General features: G+C 45.3%; 1 long non-coding RNA gene across 1 annotated transcript; it reads left to right on the top strand.

Annotated features, from left to right (window-relative positions):
* The first annotated feature begins 4,603 nt into the window (after positions 1-4,603).
* Positions 4,604-25,915, top strand: LOC105734005 (uncharacterized). Its single transcript, XR_001111404.3, has 2 exons — positions 4,604-4,854; positions 25,023-25,915. It is a non-coding gene; the product is annotated as an uncharacterized LOC105734005 (long non-coding RNA).
* The last annotated feature ends 1,811 nt before the right edge of the window (positions 25,916-27,726 follow it).

Genomic DNA, 27,726 nt, shown 5'->3' with positions numbered 1-27,726 from the left:
GGAACCGCCTCCCCCGTGCACCTGTACGGCAGCAGCTGGACAGCGCCAACGTTGCGGCGCCCCAGCCGGGCACGCGAATGCGCATGCGCAAGCGCCAGCGCTGAGCCGGGGCTCGCGTCACAGTAACCGCCCCCGTTGCCTGGGGGACGATCTGAGCGGCTTAGGCAAGCAGGGGCCCTCTGTGGCAGTGCCCCGGCGTTTGGCAACGGCCCTCCCTCTCCGCGGGATCATGCCATGGTCCCGAGATTTTAGGAATCCGGCAGGCCGAATCAGGCTGAGAGAAGGTCCGAAGGGGCTTCAAGGATGCCCACGGCGATCCCCAGGAATCCTCACGATGCTTCGGGCCTCCCCAGACGGTGTGAAGGTGCCCCTCGTTGAAAGCCCTCCCGGCTCGCCTTTCCAGGTACGGCCTGCCTCCCTGCAGCGGGACTGCTCTCTCCCCGAGGGGCTTCCAAGCCGAGAGCAGAACCCCGCAGCCTCAGGATCTGCCTGGCAGGGTGTGCTTCCGTGCGAGTGCTCGATGTCTCCGAGTGTCTTCCTATGTGTGTGTGAGTGTATGCGTGTATCTTTCTGAGTGTGTTGAGTGTGTGCGCGTGTGTGTGTGTGGGGGGATGCGACATGTTGACACGAGTGTGGCCGGTGCACTCCAGCGCCGTTTTTCCTGTAGTCCGTCTACCTTCTGGTGCGGGTCTGCCTTTGGCTCAGCTTGGGGACTATGGCCCTGCACTCTTTGCCGTGCTGGTGATTTCTAAAGCCTCAGTGTAGCGGGGTCTGGCTCCCACCTGCAGGCGTCCTAATCACCTGCCCATCCCGACGGGGGTCACTCCTCGAGAAAGAAGAGGGGCATAACACACCCAAAACCGAACTCCTCCAAGTGCCCTCGGGCCGGTGGCACATCTAGGGTTGGAGGGACCCTAGCCATCCTGTCCTCAGGATCCCTTTGAGCCCACTTCTAATTCCAGGGCTTGCATAGCTGAAGCCTCAGGGGGTGAGTCGCGAACTCCTTCTTCCTCTTCGGATTTCTTTCCCTGTCAGAGGATGTGTGAAGAAATCATAAGGTCAGAACAGGTGACGATACATTCCGCTGAGGTGTGGAGGGGGTCCAGCGCCTTCGCCTACAGGACACGTTCTGACGGACGCCAAAGAAACTGCTTCTTCCTCAACACTCACGTTTCTGAGTGTCTGGATAGCTGTGACGCTCCTGGATCCCTGCTTGCCCCGTAGCTCCCACCACCAAGGAAATCCTTGGTCTCTTCATTCCATCAGACGGCTGCATGCTTTTCATAGGAGGAGAGGGTGCCAGCCATGGCTGGCATTGATCTTGATCTTCTCATCAAGGCTGTGTTTCCTTTCATCTGCTGTGGTTTTCTCAGAGTTGAGGGCTCTCTCACTGCTCTGTTCCTGACTAGGACAACCGCTCAGCACTGAACCTGCTGGCTGCCAGGGATTTCACGGAGGTAACGAGACCTGGGGAGTAGCTGGGTGCAGGCCAGGTGGTGGTTAGTGATCCCGGTGTGGGGGTTGGGGCGGTTTGTACTTTGCGGGCTCCTCCTGGCTCCTCTGGTGGGAATCCCTGAAGGAGGCTTGGAGTCCGGCACAGGCCCTCCTGTGGTCGCAGATGTGCCGTGCTTCCACTTGGCTTTCTTGGGAGTCCTCGGCGGCATTCCTGGACATCCATTTCGAGCTGGGATGTGCCCCAGAAAGCTTCCGAGACACACTCTCCACCTGATCTGCCAATATGGGAGACCAGTTCCAGGTGTTGCCACCTCTGCTGCACAGTAGGCTCGCCTCTTTGTGGTTGCTCCCGCCTTATCCGGACAGCAGTGCTGAGAAGCAGTAATCCCTGGGCTTGGAGACCAAGGCAGGGCCCCATGGTGGGTGGCCCAGGTCACAGGGAAGCAGTCAGCCCATGGAGCCAGGGAACGTTCTGCTGACACCCTCCCCGAAGGTCTCCGGTGTATTTCGGTGGTCCAACGACCCCCGCCACACCTCATCAAACGGAATCTCCAGCCCCACGGGATCCGATCGCTGCCCACGCCATCCGATCCGAAATCCAATGGGAAGAGCAGTCCCCAGAGCCCACCTCACGGTCTGAAGAGCGCTCCTCCCCGACCCGACCCGACCCGAAGAGGAAAGCCGGCTCAAGGAGGTACTGAGGTCAGGACTGTCGGGGTCCAGCGCTGCTTGCGGCGCGCAGCCCCCTTCCCAGAGCCGCCGCTGGAACCGCCTCCCCCGTGCACCTGTACGGCAGCAGCTGGACAGCGCCAACGTTGCGGCGCCCCAGCCGGGCACGCGAATGCGCATGCGCAAGCGCCAGCGCTGAGCCGGGGCTCGCGTCACAGTAACCGCCCCCGTTGCCTGGGGGACGATCTGAGCGGCTTAGGCAAGCAGGGGCCCTCTGTGGCAGTGCCCCGGCGTTTGGCAACGGCCCTCCCTCTCCGCGGGATCATGCCATGGTCCCGAGATTTTAGGAATCCGGCAGGCCGAATCAGGCTGAGAGAAGGTCCGAAGGGGCTTCAAGGATGCCCACGGCGATCCCCAGGAATCCTCACGATGCTTCGGGCCTCCCCAGACGGTGTGAAGGTGCCCCTCGTTGAAAGCCCTCCCGGCTCGCCTTTCCAGGTACGGCCTGCCTCCCTGCAGCGGGACTGCTCTCTCCCCGAGGGGCTTCCAAGCCGAGAGCAGAACCCCGCAGCCTCAGGATCTGCCTGGCAGGGTGTGCTTCCGTGCGAGTGCTCGATGTCTCCGAGTGTCTTCCTATGTGTGTGTGAGTGTATGCGTGTATCTTTCTGAGTGTGTTGAGTGTGTGCGCGTGTGTGTGGGGGGGGGGATGCGACATGTTGACACGAGTGTGGCCGGTGCACTCCAGCGCCGTTTTTCCTGTAGTCCGTCTACCTTCTGGTGCGGGTCTGCCTTTGGCTCAGCTTGGGGACTATGGCCCTGCACTCTTTGCCGTGCTGGTGATTTCTAAAGCCTCAGTGTAGCGGGGTCTGGCTCCCACCTGCAGGCGTCCTAATCACCTGCCCATCCCGACGGGGGTCACTCCTCGAGAAAGAAGAGGGGCATAACACACCCAAAACCGAACTCCTCCAAGTGCCCTCGGGCCGGTGGCACATCTAGGGTTGGAGGGACCCTAGCCATCCTGTCCTCAGGATCCCTTTGAGCCCACTTCTAATTCCAGGGCTTGCATAGCTGAAGCCTCAGGGGGTGAGTCGCGAACTCCTTCTTCCTCTTCGGATTTCTTTCCCTGTCAGAGGATGTGTGAAGAAATCATAAGGTCAGAACAGGTGACGATACATTCCGCTGAGGTGTGGAGGGGGTCCAGCGCCTTCGCCTACAGGACACGTTCTGACGGACGCCAAAGAAACTGCTTCTTCCTCAACACTCACGTTTCTGAGTGTCTGGATAGCTGTGACGCTCCTGGATCCCTGCTTGCCCCGTAGCTCCCACCACCAAGGAAATCCTTGGTCTCTTCATTCCATCAGACGGCTGCATGCTTTTCATAGGAGGAGAGGGTGCCAGCCATGGCTGGCATTGATCTTGATCTTCTCATCAAGGCTGTGTTTCCTTTCATCTGCTGTGGTTTTCTCAGAGTTGAGGGCTCTCTCACTGCTCTGTTCCTGACTAGGACAACCGCTCAGCACTGAACCTGCTGGCTGCCAGGGATTTCACGGAGGTAACGAGACCTGGGGAGTAGCTGGGTGCAGGCCAGGTGGTGGTTAGTGATCCCGGTGTGGGGGTTGGGGCGGTTTGTACTTTGCGGGCTCCTCCTGGCTCCTCTGGTGGGAATCCCTGAAGGAGGCTTGGAGTCCGGCACAGGCCCTCCTGTGGTCGCAGATGTGCCGTGCTTCCGCTTGGCTTTCTTGGGAGTCCTCGGCGGCATTCCTGGACATCCATTTCGAGCTGGGATGTGCCCCAGAAAGCTTCCGAGACACACTCTCCACCTGATCTGCCAATATGGGAGACCAGTTCCAGGTGTTGCCACCTCTGCTGCACAGTAGGCTCGCCTCTTTGTGGTTGCTCCCGCCTTATCCGGACAGCAGTGCTGAGAAGCAGTAATCCCTGGGCTTGGAGACCAAGGCAGGGCCCCATGGTGGGTGGCCCAGGTCACAGGGAAGCAGTCAGCCCATGGAGCCAGGGAACGTTCTGCGGACACCCTCCCCGAAGGTCTCCGGTGTATTTCGGTGGTCCAACGACCCCCGCCACACCTCATCAAACGGAATCTCCAGCCCCACGGGATCCGATCGCTGCCCACGCCATCCGATCCGAAATCCAATGGGAAGAGCAGTCCCCAGAGCCCACCTCACGGTCTGAAGAGCGCTCCTCCCCGACCCGACCCGACCCGAAGAGGAAAGCCGGCTCAAGGAGGTACTGAGGTCAGGACTGTCGGGGTCCAGCGCTGCTTGCGGCGCGCAGCCCCCTTCCCAGAGCCGCCGCTGGAACCGCCTCCCCCGTGCACCTGTACGGCAGCAGCTGGACAGCGCCAACGTTGCGGCGCCCCAGCCGGGCACGCGAATGCACATGCGCCAGCAGCCTGCGGCCAGCCCCAGCGCTAAGCCGGGACTCGCGTCACAGTAACCGCCACCGTTGCCTGGGGACGATCTGAGCGGCTTAGGCAAGCAGGGGCCCTCTGTGGCAGTGCCCCGGCGTTTGGCAACGGCCCTCCCTCTCCGCGGGATCATGCCATGGTCCCGAGATTTTAGGAATCCGGCAGGCCGAATCAGGCTGAGAGAAGGTCCGAAGGGGCTTCAAGGATGTCCACGGCGATCCCCAGGAATCCTCACGATGCTTCGGGCCTCCCCAGACGGTGTGAAGGTGCCCCTCGTTGAAAGCCCTCCCGGCTCGCCTTTCCAGGTACGGCCTGCCTCCCTGCAGCGGGACTGCTCTCTCCCCGAGGGGCTTCCAAGCAGAGAGCAGAACCCCGCAGCCTCAGGATCTGCCTGGCAGGGTGTGTTTCTGTGAGAGTGTTGGATGTCTCTGTGAGTCTTTCTGTGTGTTTGTGTGTGAGAGTGCGCGCATCTTTCTGTGTGTGTTGATGAGTGTGTGCGTGTGTGTGGGTGGGTGCGACGTGCTGACACTAGTGTGGGCAGTGCACTTCAGCGCGGTTTCTCTGTAGTCCGCTTACCTTCTGGTGTGGATCTGCCTTTGGCTCAGCTTGGGGTCTGCTGCGGTGCCGTTCTTCATTTTGCTGGTGGTTTCTAAAGCGTCATTGGAATGGGGTCTGGCTGCCACCTGCAGGTTTCCTAATATCTTTCCGTCCCGTGACCGGTCACTCCTCAAAAAGAAGACGGGTGCAACACACCTAAAATCAAACTCCTCCGAGGGCCCTTGGTCCTGTGGCACATCTAGGGCTGGAGGGATCCTAGCCTTCCCGTTCTCAGGTCCCCTTCAGGGGATATACTGGTGACCTCAAACTTGTTTGTATTTCATATACTTAGCATTCTTGTTAAAACACAGGTTGCAATTCGTGTGTCAGAGTGAGCCTGTGATTCTGTATTTCCTGGAGGCACTCAGGGTTTTCGAGTGATTTGGGGTCGTGATTGACATTGCAAAGAGCAAGACTCCATACTGCTTTTTTGAAATAAGAAGTGTTGACGTAGGGTCTGCATTTAAAGGCCTTTTCTTGATATAGCCTTCATTTTTCTGCCTGATTACTTTCGTGATATCACTAAAACACACTGATTGGCAATATCAACAGAAACAGAGAGTTCGTCAATTTACTCCTTTGGAATGGCTAATTTAGTTGAATATGGGATATCTAGCGACAGATTACATGGAATGAGTTAGGTATGAAGTAACAGTGGGCTTGGTATCACGAAGAATTCAAATATCACTAATGTAGGAAAACATAAATATATTTATACTATAATGTAATTCACTTCAGCATTATTTGGTGTCGACTCTAGCTTGGGAATGTTCCTTGATCTCAGCTGTCCCAGTAATTTTTGACAACATTGACTGCTTCAGTCTCTAAGGAACAGCGGTCTGCATATGGGAATTACAAAATGTACACAGAGGCTGTGGTGCACTGATTGGTGGAGGGTTCTAACCTATTGGCTGCAAATGCTCATGTAGTTAGAGTTCTTTCAACGTTTGAGTGTGTTCTTTAAAACGGTAAATGTATTCTGAAATGTAGGATGTGAATTTTAGCAGTTAGTTTAAAATTGATTTTGAGATGACATTTTAATTGGTTTTACGTTAATTGGGATATGTGAGATCTTTTCATTCTCTTTTGCTTGCCTAAAAATTATTTCTCCAAATAAACATGAATGAACATGCATACATGTGGGCAAATGATGTGTGTAGTATAATCTCATCTTTAGCATTTCAGCTATTGAAGTCGTAGTGGATAATTTCTGAAAATGCAAAGGCTCTGAGTAAATCACAATTATGGGCATTATGTAAACTTGAGAAAAACCTTTAAAATAATTTTGTAGAATTGATTTATTCTATCAGATATGTTTATTTACGAGTAAAATACAATAAAGTGTACTGAATTGGTTATGTTTTATTTCCTGTGGCATAAATGGGAATAAAAGGCAGGGGTCAAATTTAGTATTAATGAGAAATAGCAAAGTTTTCAAGTACCTAACTTAAGCAATGTTTTTTTTTTCTTTTTTTTTTTTTATTTCATTTTAGCTTTTGGGGTACATGCGAAAAACATGGAAGGTTGTTGCATAGGTGCATACGTGGCAGTATGATTTGCTGCCTCCCTCCCCTTCACCTATATCTGGCATTTCTCCCCATGCTATCCCTTCCCAACTCCGCACCCCCCCGCTGTCCCCCCCTCCCCCCCAACAGACCCCCGTGTATAGTGCTCCCCTTCCTGTGTCCATGTGTTCTCCTTGTTCAACACCCACCTATGAGTGAGAACATGTGGTGTTTGATTTTGTGTTCTTGTGTCAGTTTGCTGAGAATGATGGTTTCCAGGTTCATCCATGTCCCTACGAAGGATGTGAACTCCTCGTTTTTAATGGCTGCATAATATTCCATGGTGTATACGTGCCACATTTTTCCTGTCCCGTCTATCATCGATGGGCATTTGGGCTGGTTCCAGGTCTTTGCTATTGTAAACTGTGCTGCAATGAACATTCGTGTGCATGTGTCCTTATAATAGAACGATTTATAATCCTTTGGATATATGCACAGTAATGGGATTGCTGGGTCAAATGGAATTTCTATTTCTAGGTCCTTGAGGAATCGCCACACTGTTTTCCACAGTGGTTGAACTAACAGTGTAAAAGTGTTCCTATTTCTCCACATCCTCTCCAGCATCTGTTGTCTCCAGATTTGTTGCCAATGCTTTTGGTGTTTTGGTCATAAAGTCCTTGCCTACGCCTATGTCCTGAATGGTTTTGCCTAGGTTTCCTTCTAGTGTTTTTATGGTGTTACGTCTTATGTTTAAGTCTTTAATCCATCTGGAGTCAATTTTAGTGTAAGGTGTCAGGAAGGGGTCCAGTTTCTGCTTTCTGCATATGGCTAGCCAGTTTTCCCAACACCACTTATTGAACAGGAAATCCTTTCCCCATTGCGTGTTTTTTTCAGGTTTGTCAAAGATCGGGTGGTTGTAGATATGTTGTGTCACCTCCGACGCCTCTGTTCTGTTCCATTGGTCTATATCTCTGTTTTGGTACCAGTACCATGCTGTTTTGATTACTGTAGCCTTGTAGTAGAGTTTAATGTCCGGTAGTGTGATGCCTCCCGCTTTGTTCTTTTTACTTAGAATTGACTTGGCTATGCGGGCTCTCTTTTGGTTCCATATGAAGTTTAAGGTGGTTTTTTCCAGTTATGTGAGGAAGGTTATTGGTAGCTTGATGGGGATAGCGTTGAATCTGTAAATTACTTTGGGCAGTATGGCCATTTTCACGATATTAATTCTTCCTAATCATGAACATGGAATGTTTCTCCATCTGTTTGTGTCCTCTCTTATTTCGTTGAGCATTGATTTGTAGTTCTCCTTGAAGAGGTCCTTTACGTTCCTTGAGCAATAATGTTTAACAGAGAACACTTATTTTTCCATTAATTAAATATTAGATCTATCTCTGTATATTTTTTCCAAAGAACCAGAGGACTAAAGCAATGCTTTGATCCTGAGGAAGAAAAGCATGAGATTGGAATAAGTTAAGCACTTTGACACAGTGTTAAGTTTGAGAAATGTTCTTGCTTAAAATTGTTTCCCTCATATCCTTATTTTCTCCTTTTAAGTTTTATTTGATTATCCCTTGCATGGCAGGAAAGAGTTCCTAGAGAGAAGACAAAAGCAGTCTGTGTTGAAAAACAAAACCAAACCAAACCCAAGTCTGAAGATTGAAGAACTGAATATGCAACTTTGGAAGCGAACTGGAGACAAGGAAAATCTTGTCAGGTATGTTGGACGCTAAAACCTTGTCTTAGGGGTTATGTTTCCATGTTTGTTATTTTCCTCACAAAACAAATGTAACAACATTTGCAAGGTAGGCCCTTGCTTAAAATATTATGTAGTGGAAACAGCACTTCAGAAACAGATTTTGTTCACTTATTAAACTCCCACACATGGTTATACCCTGGATGTAGATGTCAATAAGAGTGATAATCTGACACAGGGAATTGTTTCTTTCTTGGCAAGAGATGTTGACAAAGGTCTCCCTTTAGAAGCCATAAAAATGATTTGGCCTAAACACTTTGTACTAAGATTATGATGTTTTATGTCAAAACAATAAAATTACTAAGCTCTGTTAGCATACTGGTAAAGGTGAATTATGTAAGCCATGGTGAGAAGACAGAAGTTTTATTGACAAGAACAAACTTGGCACTTTGTGATTGCTTACCAAAGCAAATGTGTGACGTGCTTTTCTCTGATGAAATAAAGAAAAGTGTAAAGATGTCCCAGGTAGATTTTCTGTTTCTGTTTTGTTTTCCGTTCTTTGTTGGTCTGGTACTTTTTCTTTTAGTGAGTCATAATGCTAATCAGAAGTCTTAGTTGATGCATCCCATTGGCTCTTCTCAACAGTCCAGAAGAAATTGATCAAAACTCTGAGTGTTGTGTGGGGAGTGAGTGGGTGAACAAAAAGAGAGCTAATTTTAAAGAGGCATCAGAGTTTCAAAGAACCATGCCACAAAGGTTCTTAGGCTTGTTACAGGGACTTCGTAAGGGAACCCGTTCTGATTTCTTACAAAAAATTGTCTTCTGATAAAGCCCTGTTAAATTAACTGAGGACAGAGCAATGAAACATTTTAGAAAGAATAAACATATTGATAAAACAAATATATTAGTGCTTTTACATTTTTAAATATTTACTTTAAAAATTAGTATTTACTTAAAAATTTAACTATTGATTTCAGAAAGAATACACAAATTGATAAAACAAATATATGAGTGTTTTTAGGATTTTAGGTATTTACTTCCAAATCATGTAATCCCTCTTGGTTATTACAAATATGCTTTGTCTTAGTTTCTCAAAGAGTGACATGAAATCTTAAATTTTATGATTTTTTTCATTCCACCAATGAGAAAGATCAAGTAAAAATTATAGTAGAGAAAGACAAAGTCCTTCAACAAATCTAAGAATGTTTGGAGTAATTAATTGGCTAATGTTTTTGAGGTAGTTTATGTTGAATGACTTGGCAGCTATCATGAAGGTGAAGTTTCCTAAAATATAGGATAAGGTGGTAAGTAGTTCCAAGTTCAGGAGATACACAAGAATTATTCTGACTGCAGTATAACTTTGCAGTAAGTCAAAAATGAAATCCCAGCCATAAAACTAATACAATGGAGTAAATAAATCAACCAGAACAGAGGAAAAAAATGGCAATCCTTTATAATGAACAACAATTAAATTCTGGAAAATTGCTTCGAGGTTGAAGATGGAGTTGAGGATTATGATTAATATGAAAGAGTAGTTAAAAACTTAGAGAGCTTGTGATCCTCTTATTATTGATTTGAAACTATATGTCTTTGAAACTTTATAAGTATCTACTGTGCTGTACTAATTTTCTTTTAAATACGAGATTGATTGAGGACTTTTTGCTGTAGAACTAAACCTACATTTGTTTATCAGGACTAATATTTTTTTTAAATAGGAGATTGATTGAGGTCTTTTTTCTGTAGGTCCTACAGGTTTTATCAGTAGTGAACCTGTTGGTTGCCAGGGAGTTCACCCATCTAAGGAGACCGGAGGGTGGCTGGGTGCAGGCCAGGTGGCAGGTACTGATCTCGGTGGGGATTGGGGTTCCTTTGCACTTTTCGGGATCCTCCTGGATCCTCTGGTGGTAACCCCCTGAAGAAGGCTTGAACTGCGGCACAGGCCCTCCTGTCGTCACAAGTGCGATCTCTTTCTGCTTAGCTTTCTTGGGGGTTCCCAGCTTCAGGCCTGGACATCCGTCTCAGGCTTGGATTCATCCCAGAAAATTTCTGAGACACCCTGTCCACCTGATCTGCCCCCATGAGAGGCCAGTTCCAGGTGCTGCCACCTCTGCTGCACACTAGGCTTGCCTCTTTGTGATTGTTCCGTTCTTTTCCGCAAAACAGTGCTGAGAAGCAGGAGTGCCTGGGCTTAGAGACCAAGACAGGGCCCCTTGGTGGGTGGCCCAGGTCACACGGAGGCAGTCAGCTCCTAGAGCCGACGATCGTTCTCCTGACACCCTCCCCTTGGTTCTCAGGTATGTTTCTGTGGTCCATCAACCCCGCGCCACACCTCACCAAACTGAATCTCCAGCCCTATGGGACCCGAACCCTGCCCACACCATTTGATCCGGAATCCAATGGGAAGAGCAGTCCCGAGTGCTTGAGTTTTGTGGCGTGTGCCTGTGGTCCCAGCTATTCAGAATGCTAAGGCAGCAGGATCACTTTATCATTGGAGGTTGACGCTGCAGTGAGCTATGTTCATTCCACTTCATACCAGCTGGGTGGGACAACAGAAAAAAATAGATAAATAAATAGATTGATTGACAGATTGATAGATAAATAGATAGGAAGACATATGACAGATAGACAGATAGATAGATAGACAGAGATGTAGATATATGTATGTATAATTATTGGATCAATGGCTCTAATTAGCAGGAACCAGGTTTGGCTTATTCACTTCTATGTTTCTTGCACCTACTTCAGTGTCTAGCAAATTTTAATACATGTTGAATTATGCACTCCTGAAAGAATGTTGAATGAAAAACTGAATGAGTGAATGAATGAGTGAATTGCTAAATGAATGACATTGCTTCTTGATACTAATATTAAACCTTGGTCTTTGTAACAGATATCTGTAGTTTTTTGCCACCCAGCACTGTATTAATCATATTTTTTATTTTCTGTGTTTTATGATGCTTCGGCAGCTTGGGGTCTGGTGGACCTGGGAAGGCACTGCCCATCCCAGAGGTAGCTTATTTCTGGAGATAGCAAACTTGCCTTAAGCACCCCTGTGATATGCAAACCAACCAATCCCTAGTCCATATTCCCACCTACCTCCTTTTATTAGGCTCTCACAGTCCAGGACACTATCTCTCTGCCCTAAGTCACCCAAGGGCCAGGTACCAGACAACCAGGGACTACACTTTCACCCAGAGGCCACCCAAATTATTCAAAACATGCAATCCTAATTCTGCCCAACTGTTTACACTATTCCTTCTCTTGAAAACCAAGGATAAAGATTTTACACATGTTTTCCTCTCACTCCCACCTTCTGCCCAACCCTGGTGCTTCCCCATGTGGTCCTGCATGATGTGGCATGCAACATGATTCCTCCTCTTGGGAACTATGAATAACAAACTCTTGTCAATGGCAATCTGCCCCTGATCTGTTAGCCACACCATACTAGGATAAAAACAAACTCCCTAGTACATTTTAAAATAAGCACTAATCTGGGCTCCCGGTCAGCCGGCACGTCTGCCGGGGACTCTTGGCCAGCAAGAGGGTTCCAACCTGAATAGGGGAGTGTGCTGGAAGAAAAGAGAGAAAGCATAGAGAGGTCCAGAGGGTTAAGTAAGCTTTTGCTTAAGTGACAAATTTATTTTTGCACACAGTTAGTATATATATCTTTGTCCTACTTCATTTGCAGGAACAGACACCAATATCTCATACATCAAAGGGAACAGAAAGTCCTGGGATACAAGCTTAGGCAGCAGATAACACAATAGTAAAATCAGGTGCGTAATCCGATACAATCAAGTCATCCAGACAGGTCTCATTATCAGGTTGGGGAAAGCTAAAGTTAAAAAGTTAACTATCTATGCAAGGCACCAGAGAGGCAGTAAGCCTGTTAACTGTGCAAACAGCAGCACAAGAACAAGCACAGGACCCAGCAAATAGGTAGACAAAGTCATAAAAAGCAGAAACAGAAAATAAACACAATGTCTTCTCAGACCACATAGGTATCATCTTATCGTCTAGCAAAGTTGCTTTTAGATATCCTTTGATCTCAGTTTAACTTTCCCCGATCTCGACTGCCTCCAACAAGAAACTGTGTCCGGGCTCAAGCTTACCATATGGTGAGGCCCAATTCCGAGGGGCCTCACATGGGAGCGAACCCCACACACTAACCTTGAGGGCTCACCCCAACTCTAATCTCAATTTATTATTAAAGGGGAGTGGCTCTCACCTCCATTTCAGGGGAAAGTATGCAACTTAAGTATAAGCCAATCAACACATGACATCGTGATTGTCTCAGAAATGGACACATGACCACACTAAAGTTGCAATAAGTCTTTTCCTGGGACAAAACCTCATGGTTTTTCTCCCCCATTAGATTGGAAACTGGGAAGACATTAGGTCTACAGCTATGCAGTAATTTTGCTAGCTAGAGGCAAATAGCCTGTTTGAAATAAAGCCAACCAGAAAAAGCAATGCCAAGAGACAGAGGGATAGAAATCAAGTTCTGATGGCATCATTTGAGCCAACCCTACTCCTGGACTTTTCAGTTCCCTGTGTTGAAGCCCACTTATATGAGGTTTATTGTACTGACAAGTAAAAGAATCCTAATTTACAGGGTCTTCTTTTTCTCTTTTCATGATGTCCAAAGTCACACCTGAACATATTTAAAACTGTACTTCAAACTAAGTCAGTTCCATACTTAGTATATGCCAGGCACTGGTCAGGGTCCTAGGGAAACAGCATCTAATAAGACCCTTAAAGAGCTGCAGTTTGTATGGGAAAACAGCCATGCAAACAACAAGGGGAGAGTGCAATCAATCATAGAGTTCAAGAAAAGGCAGTTGGAGTTAGCAAAGGAGTAGTCAGGCCTGCCTGGAGGTTCCCCTCCTCTTCAATCCTATATTAGTCCCAGCCTTGGCTTGGGACATTCCTATGAGTGTGTCTCTCACTTCAGGGAGGATCAACTGAAACATTTAGTGAGTGCTGCCTGTACCATTAGGCCCTTGCTCGTTTATAGCTCCTTTATAGAGAGCCAAAAGAATTATCCCCACATTCCTCTGTTCATAGGCTTAGCAGGGACAAACATCTCTACCCAGCTCAGTGGTAGAACCTGAGCTCGAATGAAGGCTGTATGACTCCAGAGCCCACACATTGCACTGCTATGCCATCCCCAGTGTTTGCTGAGTGCTCACTGTGTGCCAGACTCCAATTCCAGACTCCACTCCAAAATTATAAAAGAGAAGGTAGCATTCCAAAAGCATTCCTTTATCTATCTATCTATCTATCTATCTATCTATCTATCTATCTATCTATCTATCAATCATCTATCCTATCATCTATCTATCTATCTATCTATTTTGAGATGGAGTTTCACTCTTCTTGCCCAGGCTGGAGTGCAATGGTGCAGTCTCAGCTCACTGCAACCACTGCCTCTCGGGTTGTAGCAATTCTCCTGCCTCAGACGCCCAAGTAGCTGGGATTACAGGTCCCCGCCAACATGCCTGGCTAATTTTTGTATTTTTAGTAGAGACGGGGTTTCTCCATGTTTGCCAGGCTGGTCTTGAACTCCTGACCTCAGGTGATCTGCCCACCTTGGCCTCCCAAAGTGCTGGGATTATAGGCATGAGTCACCACACCCAGCAGCATACCTTTTAAAAACAAAAAAAAAGTTTTTTTCAGACTATTCTCACTCTGCCACCCAGCAGAAGTTCAGTGTCACAATCATGGCTTGCTGCAGCCTTGAACTCCTGGGCTCAAATAATCCTCCCCAGTATCTGGAACTGTGGGTGCACACCACTGTGTCCAGCTAATTTTTTTAATTTTCTATAGAGACAGGGTCTCTTATTGTTGCCCAGGATATCCAAAAGCATTCTTTGTTGTACAACAGAATTTGCTATTGGATTCTCTTACATTATATTCCTCTGTGAAAACAACAGGCAACTTAGAAAAATCATTTTGACACACAAATTATTTTGAAGAACACAGCTAATGAATACAAGGTAGTGCACCTGTGTATAGGCACGCCCTTGCTCAGGACCCCAAACTATTATCTGAGACGTCTTTACCTGCGATCCTCTGAGAGATGGAGCATCCAGATGCAGCATTAAGTGAAGAACCTCCTGGGCCCCAAAATCAGGATTTCCTGCAGTTGAATGGGGCTAGGCAAGATCTCTGACTGACACCGGTCAGTGAATTGTGCCTTTGCTTCCTGCAGACTGTGTGGGGCTTCTGAGGATTTCAACTGGGGGCACCAGAGGCAGCCTGAGTCCCAGGCATACCGGTAATGTTGGTAGATTTCCTTTTTAAACTTCATGTTGGCTTGTCAACCTCATCATCCCAAACCCATTAAACAAACAATTTATTAGACTGGCATCCCCTCTGGATGCTGCAACTTTTATTTAAGGGACTGTTGGCCTTTCCATTTTTCAACTATATTGTCATTATTTTCTTTCCAGAGGAAAAAGGGTGCATCTTTCAGCTTGGATAAGAAGTGTATTACTTTATGGATGTGGACATGTAGTTCATATGCTGGCTATGAATATTCATAGACTCTCTTAGACATATCACATCAATCTGTGTGAGAGAATAAGTATTTCACTTCAAAATCAAAGCTGAGTAGGATGCTTTTAAATCAGCATTAGGTTTTTATTGGAAATGAATATATTTATATTAAATTTGGATTCAAATTAGATGTAATTCATACAATACATAATTAGATAACTTGCTTTCTTCCCTTAATGGTGTTTCTTAAAGACCTTTTTATGATCACTTAATTTTCAGTCTTTTGAAATAGATGTGAATAGACACGGTGGATTTTGTAACACATTACCACTTACTCTATTTCAAAATTGCTATTTTAGGTTTCTTGACAACTAAGAATGATTTTATTTATTTATTTATTTCAATGATTGGTCAGGAAAATTGGGATTTCAATGCCTTGTTTTAGTTCCTGGCACTCAATTTTTATTCCTGTAGGATTCTGTTTTTATTTTTCACTTGTCATAAGAAATATACAAGGCTTAATCATAAGAGCAACTGCCTTTTCATAGTGCTTACTCTGTGCTATGAACATCACAGCTTGTTCAAGACTCATCATAAACCTAGAAGGCAGACACTATTTCTCCCCCTCACTTTATAGATAAGGAAAATGAAACTCAGAAAGATCAAGAAATCTTTGGGAGGCTGAGGCAGGCAGATCACCTGAGGTCAGGGGTTCGAGACTAGCCTGGCCAACATGGTGAAATCCCATCTCTACTAAAAATACAAAAATTAGCTGGGTGTGGTGGCACACACCTGTAATCCCAGCTATTTGGGAGACTGAGGCATGAGAATTGCTTGAACCTGGGAGGCAGAGATTGCAGTGAGCTGAGATGATCACACCGTTGTACTCCAGCCTGGGTGACAGAGTAAGACTCTGTCCACCCCCGCCCCCCAAAAAAGAAATCTTACCCAAGAAATCTTGCTAAGGAGAAAAGGAATTGAGTTATAAACTGAATTCAAAGTCACACACTTAATCCTGGCTGAAATATTCCTTTATTCCACAGACATCTAGTGAGCCCCTCAAGGTGCCAAGTGCTTCTCCCCACAGTGGAAGTACCATGGGGAATGAGACAGAGCAGGCTTCTGGGTCTCATGGAGCCTATTACCTATCCAGCATCCCTATCAAACCTGAGCTACAAACCTGGACTTTCACCCACAGATGTGGTAGGAGAGCCACGTCTTGGGCATAACTAGATTCCCCGACTGATTTGAGATCAGTACTGAGCATTTCTGAGTTGGGGGCTGGGATTTATTTCAATGTCTAGTGTAGTGGCTGAATCATTGTAAGTCCCTTAAAGGTATTTGGAATTGTTGTTTGACAGTTAAGCCTTCAAAAGAGAAACAGGGGAAAGTTGCTTCCAATGAGAACACTTCATTTAAACAGCTCTTTAATGGCTTTTCACCTTGGTTTTTCTCTTGATTTGCATTTGCTCTTCTTCTCCCTGCACTTGCAAGTGCCTGACATAATGCAAGATGGTTCAGAAGGGAATGCCATCTCATGCCTCCCAAACATTTCCATCCTCCCCTGTGATAGTCAAGGACCAGGCCCCTCTCAGGACCAGCCCCTCTCATTCTGGAAGCTGTCACTTTCTAGACTGGCTTCCCACTCCTCCCCATCCCCAAAATAAAACAACAGGGGAGAAAAAAGGGTTGCTACCATCTCAGGCCTTGCCGTCATTTTACAGCACTGCCTCTTGATCAACAAAGTGGGGAGATGAAAAAGACCCATCAGCCCCACCCGCACTTTCCTGTCATTGTCAGAGCTGCATCTTCAGCCTCCAAAGCATTTGGAGCTTTCTCACAGCAGGAAACTAAAATGCTTTTTTCCCAGACATGATAGCTTAGGTGCTCCCCAAGCAGTGGGACCTGTTTGTCTTCCATTGGAATCTTTCATCTTCACTTACATTCCCTCCTTTTGGAGCTTCTTCAATAATTGATGCATTCTGAGGGGCACATTCATGGCAACTGCACAGTAGAATTCACGGCAGGAAGGATGGGGCAGAGTAAAGTGACATGGCTGTAGTCCCTGTCCTGGCTTCAGCCCCATTCCCTTCTTCTCCAGATGCCCTCCTCCATCTCCCATTCCCAGCACACTGTCCATGAAAGGGGCTTGTCTTAGGTTCTCTAGATGCAGAGACTGACATGGGATTCTTACACAAATGATTAATTGAAGAAAAGCCTTGAGAAGAAACCTATAGTGAGGGGGTAATGATGTGGAGAGAAGCAGGATGGGGCAAGGGAAGGAGGTTGGCAAATATGGGGTTTGGGAAAAGTCTAGCCTAGACCTGGTCCCACTGGGAGGTCCATAGCATCTGCTGCATCTCAGAGGTTGTCCTGGACAGCTAAAGGCACTGGGCTATTACACTCTCCCATCAGTCAACCAAATATGCCATGTGCTGCCCCAAAGTAGGGTAAAATGTCCCAGGCACCTCCCACTAAGAGGCTCTTTGTGACTGAGGATAGTGCTTTCAATAAATGAACAAGCATGTGAGCTGCTAGCAGCCAACATCTGGGGGATGGGTGCTCTGTGCTGGAATGATTAAGCAGTTCCATTCAGGCTAGTGACATCCCTTAATGAGCCACCCTTCCTCCTACCTCCTTCGCTCTCTTCCCCTCCTCTTTCCTTCAACAGATATTTATTAGTAAACCAATCCTCTTGGAGTTTAGAGTCTAAGTAAGGGGACAGGCCATGAACATGTAAGTGACTGAACACAAAATAATTCTAAATTGTGACCATTGTGAAGGAAATAAAGTACCATGGGAGAGGATAACAGATGATGAGGAAAGAGACCTCTTTTAGGTTAGGTAGTCAAGGAAGGCTTCTCTAAGTAGGTGACTTTCAAGCTAGGAACTGAAGTGAAGAGAAAGGAGGATTCAGTGGTGAGAATGCAGGGTGAAGAGGATTCCAGGAGGAGAGGCAGCAAATTCAGGTCCTTGGAAAGAGGTTTGTGTGTTCTGAGGACTGATGCAAGATCGGAGATGAATTGAGGGTGTCTGGCTGGGACCAGTTAATACCAAGTCTTATAGGCTATGGGAGGGCCCTTAGATTTAATTCATCTGCAACTAGAAACCTTAGAAGATGTTTAAGCAGGGCAGTGATGTCAGGTGAATGTTATACAGTTGGATTGAAATTTTACTCAACCACATTGATATGTGCAAAAAAAAAAAAATGTGGTTTCTTGACTTCCTCACATGGATACAGTCTTAGACATTTCCCAACTTAAACAGAAACCTGACTTTTCCAGATTCATATCTCTGTCTCTTCTGGTCTACAAAATCACCTTTCCAGACATGCCAGTATTTGGTCCATTTCCTCCCCAAGATGGCCCCTGGAATATGCAGAACTTACACATGAGTCCTTGATGTGGCCTGGGGAGGGCCTTAGACCTATGTGGAGGTCCTTGTGAGGGTCTCAGAGTCCCCACTAGCCTCTGCCCTTGCCCTCCTGAAGCAGGATATTTCCCTGACCCCTTCACAGGTGGGAACTGGAATGTGGGCACTGAAACTAGCCAGCTGCTTCAGCACCAACAGGGATGAACTCCACACTTAAACTGCTGTGTTCAACCCCTCACAGGTGGGTGCACACAAGTGAGCAGGTGCAGGAGTGTGGGTGAGCACTTTTAGGTGCTTGCCAGGGTAAATTTTGTGTGGGACCCTGTGGCAATGTCTAGGAGGGTGCCTGTGACCCTTGAAGACCCAGAGGGAGTGTTATAATCAGCACTCTTTTAGCTTTGCTGTCCAAAGACAGCTTAAGTGTTAACAACTCAGTGGAGGGTCAGTGTGACAGTCTTTTGCACCCCACTCATGGTACCCAAGTTCTTGTCTGGTGTCCAGGAAGAATGAGATCACACAAATGAATTGAAGATGGTAAATGCAGGGGATTTTATTGCCTATGAAAGTGGCTGTCAGTGGGAAGGAGAGTTGAAGAGGGGATGAAACAAGAAAGTAATCTTCCCCTGAAATTGGGCCAGACTCCCCTCCAAAGCTACACCATTAAGTTGTTCCTCTGAAGTCTGACCACTTCTCTCCAACATCCAACCATAGTAGTCCAAGCTGCTTCTGGCTGAGCCTGGGGTTTTTATGGGCACAGGATTCGGGGTGGTGAGCCATCAGTGGTTTCGGGAAAGGCAACATTCGAACAGGAAAACAAGGATGCAAGTTCTCACTTGGGCCTCAGTTCTAAACTTGAGGATGGTACCCTTGCCAGCAACCAACCCTTTTCTGTCCCAAATTTCCCTGCCTCCTGTCCCTATCACTCTTTCATTATTTCCTTACTGGAGAAAGCTGTAGCAATTGAGCCTGCTTGTTTTAGCCCTAGTAGTGTTCCCAAACCTCCAGCACCGCAGCCCCATGAACTTGCCCCAACTTTGGTCTTGCCAGTACTGCAAAGTTCTCTGCAGTCTGCCTTTGGCTCTCACTTAACCCTTGACTTGAGGTTCAGCCTTGCAGCTCACAGTTTTCCATGGTCAGTAAGTTTTCCAAACAGTTCCACTGTGTCCCTCCACAGAGCACATGGAAACTTCTGGACACTTTTCATGCTGTAAGGAAGCCAAGGGTAGACTTTTGTGATTTAACCTACCTACTCTTGCCATCCCACCAGTTTTACCCTGTTAAGCCTGTTCCATATTTACCTAGATGACATACTGCAAGGCAATCTTCTTTCAGAGTCCAAATCAGAAAATTGACTAATCTACCTAACAGGGAAGATGGAGCACATATGCTTCACCATCTATGTCCCCTAATCCTGCCCTCAGTCCCCTGGAGTGCAACAAGTTGTTTTCCCTATTATTCAGCCTCTGGTATGGACTCCCTGCATCATTTTTCCCTCCTCCAGAAGTAACATCACCATTCACTCTTAGCAGAGGCTTCAAGGGCAGATTGGCTGTTTGAAACCCTCCTTTATGAGGAAGAGTGACACATCGGTTTAATATTTTAAATGTATTATTCCTGTTACAAATAGTGAAAAATATCATTCCTATTGCAGTGCAAAAATGGAAGGGGATAGAAGCAAAGATACCAGTTGGAAGCTGGTTTGCAGTTCTCCAGGGAAAAGGTGTTAGCAGTTTGAGCTGGAACTACAAGGGAGCTAAAGAGAAGTGACCAGACTTGATACATTTTTTGGGAATGGATCTAACCAAAAGTGTGTTTAACAGGGCTTCACTGAGTGCACACTCTGAGCAAGGCCCTGGAAAGACACAAAGATGAGGACACGGTCCCTGAACTAAACATTCTTACAAAATGATAGGTAAGAAAAGACATAGAAACAAGTAACCTCATGCTAAGTTATCCCTATCTAGAATTATGTATAAAAGAGATAAGAAGTGGGAATCACCAAGGGTAGACTTCCTAGGTCCAGTAATAGTGTGTTTCAATACCACCATCCCTGTAACACTTAAGTGATTGTGGGTAAGTTACTTAACCTCTCTAAGCCTCAATTTCCTCAAGCAAAAAAAAAAGTACAATAATAAACTCTACTTTATAGGGTTGTATGAAGACTCAATGAGATGATATATAAAGCACTTAAAATATGCACTGGCTCATAACATATTTTATTTTATCATCAAACAACTTAATTAAGCACCAATATTAGCCATGTGCCCTTACTTTACTTTCCTTATATGTATTTGCCCCTCCATGGTCTGGAGGCTCTCCTGTGGATGTAAAAAATTTATATTTTTTACACATATTTTACATTAAAAATGTATATATTTTTTACATCCACAGGAGAGCCTCCAGACCATGCAGTCTTCCATGACAAAGACAATGTCAATCAGTAGCTAGTATCCATCCAGCACTGTCTGGCTAATGCTTGTACAGAGGCTAAGAGATGAACCATGCCATTACAAAGCCCCTGATCTGTTTGGAAATGAGGCTTTACATATATGAATAAGAAACAATATAAGAGATAATTTGACTTAGTGATACATTCAACAAATAATCATTGAAGGTATACAGGGTGATAGCGGGCTTAATCAGTCCACCCAGCTGTCCTTCTGGGGAGACATTATCAATCCATTTCACAGATGAAGAAACAGATTGAAAGGGTAAAATAATTTACTCAAGACTACACAGCTAATAAGTAGTGGATATTGGTGTGACTCCAAAGCTCATATTTTTATATAAGTGTTATCAGCCAGTCAATAGCTACTTATTGACTGTCAGCTATGTACCAAGGCAATGTACTGAGCTCAGGGTACTCAATTAGAGCAGATCAGACTTTGTGAGATAGACATGCAGAGGAGAGAAAAGTCACACGTGTGTTGTGACCAGAGGCACTCTGGGCATTAAAGTGGGCACAGACCAGCTTGTGTGATTCTGAAACAGGGGACACAGCATGGCTTAGAAGCAAGGATTTGGAGGTGGGAAAACCTGAGTTTAACTCTAGCTTAACTACTTATTAGCTGTGTCCTACTGGCAAGTTTATTTTCCTCTCTATGCTTCAGTTTCTTCATCTAGAAAATTGGAAAAAATATTTCATAGGGTAACTGAGAGCACTAAATGAAATGGTGTATGTGAAGTGCTTTGTCAGCACCCAACATACTCACTGCTTAAAAACTGTAGCTAAGTAGGGCACAGTGGCTCACACCTGTAATCCCAATACTTTGGGAAGCTGAGGCAGAAGGATCACTTGAGCCTTGGAGTTCAAAACGAGCCTGGGCAACATGTGAAGACCCCATCTATAGAAAACATTTTAAAAATTAGCTGGCTGTGGTGCACATACCTGTAGTCCCAGCTACTTGGGAGGCTGAGGTGGGAGAATTGCTTGACCTGAGAGATCAAGGCTGCACTGAGCTGTAATTGCACCACTGCACTCCAGCCTCGGTGACAGAGAGAGACACTGTCTCAAAAAATAAAAACAAAAACAAAAAAATGTAGATCCTATTGTGATAGTGTATAAAATTGGGTATAAATGGTAGCGAGCAACAAAGGTTTAAATTTCAGTGTTTTTTGGCACAACCCAGCCCCATGAAAACTTATATAAGTTGAATGAACATATTTCATGAATGTACAGTTTAATTCTTGCCTCCTCTATCCATTTAAATGTGCCCTGTGAAGAGAGTTTGGCCTCTGGATGACAATTTAGACAGGTCTTATGTTTACCTCTACTGCCCCCACGTAGGCCTTGATTTGGGGAATAGGTTGTGCTAGGCATCTTTAAGTACTTCTAATTCTCCACTCCCATACCTAACTCCTCAGGGTAGGGGAGCAGTAGAATTCTCACTCCCAATAGTGGTGCTCAGTGCTCCCTAGAATGGGAAGAAGCATGAAACTGGCCATCCTCTTCAGGGGCATTCATGGGTTCTTGGGAGGCCTCCATCAATGCAGATTGCTCGCTTCAGTTTCCTTGACATGAATGAATGCATTCCTATTCTGGCTAATTGCTTGTGGCTCCAACCATAGCCCCCAGGCATCTTGGATTCCACTTCCAGCTCCTTTCTATCAAACTCCCCTTGCCTATTCAAGTGGTCCTCTTGGGTAACATCTAAGATGGCCCCATGCTGGCTTTCTCTTGCACTCGGTCCACATTGGTCACAGCAAACACTCATGCATTCTTTGCTCCATTAAACTCCAGGAGAGGAATTATATCCCAAGCCACAGCCCTCCATTCGGGGCCAGAGGCCACTCTAGCCAACCTCATTTCCCATCCTTAAATTTCTCAGACACAACTCACACCTGTCCACTGTATACCACAAACAGCAAATGCCTCATTTTAAGCCATTTGAGTGATCTGCTTAAAGTCATTTTCCTTAGGCTTGAGATCAAGTGCAGCTCCCACCCCTCTCCTTGGGGTGAAGAAATCCTCTTCAAAAATCCTCTGACTGCCAACTGCTGCCCCTTTTATACCCTTGAGGTAATTGAGGGGTTTCCCAGTACCTACTTTGAAAATGTTCATATTTTGTTCCAGCACCTCCCTTTAGAGGGTACCTCTGCCAAATTTTCCCTTTTAGTGTCTTGTTGCACTTCAAACTCAGAGAATGGCTAATGACTCATCCTCCCTGGTGGTGGGTGGGAAGGCACCCTTAAACAGCCATTATGTGCCCTTGGTTCTTGTCCTAACCTCAGCCCAGTTTCTCCAGGTGACCTTGGGTCAGCCCTTTCATTGCTCTGGGTCTCTGCTTCTCCTCTCAGTGAAATGGAAATCAGATCTTTGTTCTTGCCCTCTCTCCAGGGAGGTATTTTGAGGAATAATAAGGCAAAGCCTATAAAGTGCTTCAAGTACTTTGGGGAAAGATGTTGGCTAAATACCAAATGATAATAATAACACCATCATCATTATTCACATTATTATTCATGGGTTGAGAGGAGGTAGCGGTTGCTGATGGTGTCTTTGCTCTGTGGGAAGGAAGACTTCAGGCCCCATGATGTTCTATCAATAAGCCAAAGCCAATAAATACTGAGCACTGGAAGTGGAAGTTATCTAGCCATAAAGGCTGAATGTACATGCCCATTTGTATTTGAAATGACAACAATCGATCCTATTTCTCATTTTTTATTTTTATAGCTAGTGCTCTGAGCAGCTAGAATTGAGGAGAAATTGCATTTCTTTTCAGGGGGATGGGAAGCAAATGGCTCTTTTATTTACTACCCACCACTCTCTTCTTAGAATGCTTTTTTCTCTACTCTCCACAAACCTTCACCTCTGCTATCCACTCCACTTATTTCTGAGTCAAAGTTCTAATCAGCAGACAGGTTGTCAGTGGTAGAAGATGAGCAGAGAGGATCAGAAGTGAGCCATAGGGAGAACCAGACTCAGAGATTAGAGAAGAGAAGGAAGATGCTCCCAAAGCTCTGATCTGAACTCATTTGTTCATCAAAAGAGAGAGTCACAATGCTTCACCTACTGTGCTAGGCACCAGAGCTAGGTTGGTGAACAAGAAACAGCCCCTGTCAGAATTTCAGCCCCTTAAAATCCTGCAAAATCATCTTTGGTGGCCAAGTAGAATGGCACAATTCAGTGAACAGCAAGATCTTTACTGGGCAATGTAACTCTCAGGGGTGATAATGTAGTGTTACCTTGAGATGCATCAGCCCTGAATGAGTCCTAAGTTTACATTTCTGGTTCTAGAGAAAAGTTTTTTCATCACCACCTGGATGAGCAATGTATGGTCAGAAATCCACAAGATCACTCCCGAGTGCACACACATCTTAAACCATGTGGCAGTAAAAGCTGTGGACTTTGAGAAAACAAGATTTCAGTCCAAGTGCACTGTTTCCTTCTTAAATTTCTCTGAGACCTAGTTTCTTTATCTGCAAGTTTATAATAAAAATAGTGGCTCCGTGTACTTTCCAGACATGATGTGGGTGTGAAAGGAAATGATGAAAGCAAGGGTAGCATAAACGTCTATTGAGATGGAAGTTGGGAGCTGTGACAGAACTGCTGCTCATGTTGTGCCAGGCACCTTGTTATGTGAACTAGACCCTGGAACTGTATCTGGAGGTTTAAGCTCTAAGCCAAGTTTCCTGGGCAATGGAGGACTTGTTATGCTCTGCTCCAGGAGCCTGTGCATCCTGAGGGAATAGGAACTCAGCTTTGTTATCTTTTTTATTTTTAAATTTTATACAAACAGTATTTTTCTGGTTATAAAAGTTTACTTTTATAGGTTACAAAAGTTTACTTTTATAACCAGATTGTAACAAAAATATAAAAGTATGTAAAAATAATCTTCTATAACCAGATCTTTGTAAACAAAGGATAGTGTCAAAAAGGATCTTTGTAAACAAAAAGTTCAGGCAATAAAGAATTGAGAAGAGATTTTAAATATTACAGGGTATTGCCTTCCAAACTTTTTGGCATACCTTCACACATATTTTTCCCCCAAAAGATAGGACCTTTACTGTTTTGAAATCTGCCTTTTTGATTTAAGAATGTGTCCTGGCCAGCATGCCACCTGCCTTATTTAAAAGTCTCTCCGACCAGATCTGGAGCTCTCTTCTTGAGATGGACCATCCCCTTTGAGCTCTTCCAGCATCCTTTAATGTCTCTTTGATGGGGTTCAGTCACTCCCCGTGGCTACAAAGAATGAGAAACTTCCCCTAGCTCAAAGAAATCCAAATTCAGTACATTTACAAGCCTCGCTTGCCAGGTTCTGAGACATTGACATCTTGTCATTTTCCCCCCTCTTTTTCAAATTTCAAGTTGCAGTGTGATGTTGAATTAAAAATGTTGCCAGGGGCTGCCTGCAGGGCCCTCAGTCTAAAACAGTGGAAGCATCTGCCAGGGGAGACTCACAGGTCCTTCTTCAGACCATGGCAATGTACAGCTGGCATCTGAGCCCAGCAAAACAGGGGAGAAATGTGCATGTGAAGGGAAATTCAAGGATTGCTCCTCTTTTTTTAATCCAACCTTGTCAAGTGTTTACCCATTTTATTTGGGTTTTATGACTTAATGCCCATGGGACATTTTGTGAACAGATTTTTCCAAAAGGGTGAAGAGAGAGTGGCAACTTGCAGAAGAAATATCAGACCTTATTAAACAATGCAATTGAGAATGAAAATAGTGGCTCCACATGCTTTCCAGAGGTAAAATGCCAGTCCTCATCTCAGGACCCTGGAGGAACCATATGAAGGAAACAAGCCTGGAGTTTATCAACAAATTTCTTTCATACATTTGGGGTGTTTGCTGAGGAGTTCAGATGAGAAAATGTGTGTGGACATGCTCTGGAAACAGGGACGTTTTCTACAGATGAAGCCCTGAAGTCCTCTATATGATTGTTTAAGCACAGGACTGTGAGGACTTGGGTGGAACTGGAGACAAGAATTGCCTCTAGAAAGAGGAGCTGGGTTGCTGGGAGACAGCAGAGGAGGGGACACTTGTTCTTCACTCTATATTATGTCATTTCTTCTGCATTTTGTACCATGTACCTGATTTACCTTTCAACAGAAAAAATAATGAATCAACAAATTAGTAATGTAGCTCAAAGGACTCAGGCTCTGGGAGCATTCTTTAGGAAAATTGCTCTTTGGCAGTGACAGCCTTGCTTACTTACCCATGAAATTATGCTTAAGTCTACTAAATCTTTTCACCCAACAGCACTAATGGCTTCATTCTTTCCTATGGAGTATTTTTTGTTTAAAAATTTAAAAAAAGAGCATTCAAATCAAAAAACCAGCAAAAAGTCTTCCATTATTATTGTCTTTATAATAATGTGCTATGTATTTTCTGACTGTGGAAAAGAAATAATAGCCTCAGATGGCATATATGGCTGTTAATTAATGAGACTGGCTTCTGCACAGGTCTTGTGATTATTACCATATTACTTATGCTATACCTGTTAAAGATAAGTAATACTATATATCATATACTCATTGCTATGTTATTCTAGCTCATACTAGCTATGCTACCTTGAACAAATTACTGAACCTCTCCGAGCCTCTGTTTCTTCATACATAGAATGGGTGCTAACAGGAGGGTGGGGTGGGAAAAAAAAGAATGGGTGCTAACAGTGGGACCTGCCCTAACAGGTTGTTTAATGATACTGCATAGGGCCTGACACATAAAGTGTTCAACAAACACTATTCTTACTATTAATGTTATCTTTGTTACAACTATCCTTGGAGATAGCCAAATGTTGAATCTTCAAATTGATCCATAGGTATGTTGGGGAAAAACAATGGCTGTAAAATGGAAAGGAAGCATTATGAAAGAATGTTTATTATCTCAGGGTCTACAAATCTTATTGAGCAAATCCACACAATTCTCATAAGCAATATCTTGCTAGGCAGCATGGCTCTCTAGATGTCTTTATCCTAATTTTCTTTTGCTACTCTTCCCATCATACCTTTCTCCTCCACATGTTGTTTTTCACAAAAGCAATAACAGAGGCAGCCATTGTATCCTACGAATGCCTGAGAGTTAGCCTTTCACTGCTCTTGGTTGAGAGCTGCTCCTGGTGATGACTGTGGTGAATGATGAATGCTGGGGGAATACACAAAGAATAAAGGTACCTAAAAATTGCTCATTTTAAAAATAATTCAACAAATAATTATTGAATGTCTGCTAGTGGCAGATGCTCTTTTAGAAAAGTTGTTTTCAGGCGGGGACTCTTTGTGCCCCCAGGGGACATAGGGTTGTGTCTCGAGAGTTTTGGTTGTCACAACAAGGTTAGGGGGGTGGTGTGCTAATGGCAGCTAGTGGTTTGAGATCACAGATGCTGCTAAACATCTTACAATGCACAGAACAGCCTCCTATGTCAAAGAATTCTGTAGCCCAGAGGTCAGTAGTATCAAAGATGAGAAATCCTATTCTAGAGGCTTGGGGAAATTATATCTAAAGACAAAGATCCCTGCTCTTGTAGAATATAAATCCACAGAGAGTCAGAAAACAGACTGTAAGAAGAATAAGTACATTAGAAAGTGACAAGTGTTTTTTTTTAAAAAAAAAAAAACACAATGGTAAGCAGGGTAAGGAGAATGAGTGTTGGGCCTGAGGAGTATTACAGAGGATGTTCAGAAGGGGAGACATCTATTTGTCTATCTCTCTCACTTCCCTTAAATCTGTGCTCAAATCTCAAGAGGGGGTGAGATTTGAGCACAGATTTAAGGGAAGTAAGAGAGAGACAAATAGATGTCTGTGGGAAGAGCATTCCAGGCAGAGGGAAGAGCCACAGCAAAGACCCTAAGGAAGAGTGGCCTGGCATGTTCATGTACCATCAGGGAAGCCAGTGTCTGGAATGCCATGAGCAGGGAAAAGGGGTAGAAGATGACATCAGAGAGTAGGCAGGAATCCAGACCATGTAGGGCCTTGTGAGCCACTGTAAAGACTTCAGTACTTACCCTGAGAGAATGGTTCTGAGCAATGATTTTGAGATACAATCTGACTTCTATTAGCTGCTCTGTTGAGA

Source organism: Aotus nancymaae, unplaced genomic scaffold (assembly GCF_030222135.1).
Source record: "Aotus nancymaae isolate 86718 unplaced genomic scaffold, 86718_ANA_hifiasm-v0.15.2.pri h1tg000022l_1, whole genome shotgun sequence".
Lineage (NCBI taxonomy): Eukaryota > Metazoa > Chordata > Mammalia > Primates > Aotidae > Aotus > Aotus nancymaae.
This window is presented reverse-complemented; position numbering and strand designations above follow the sequence as displayed.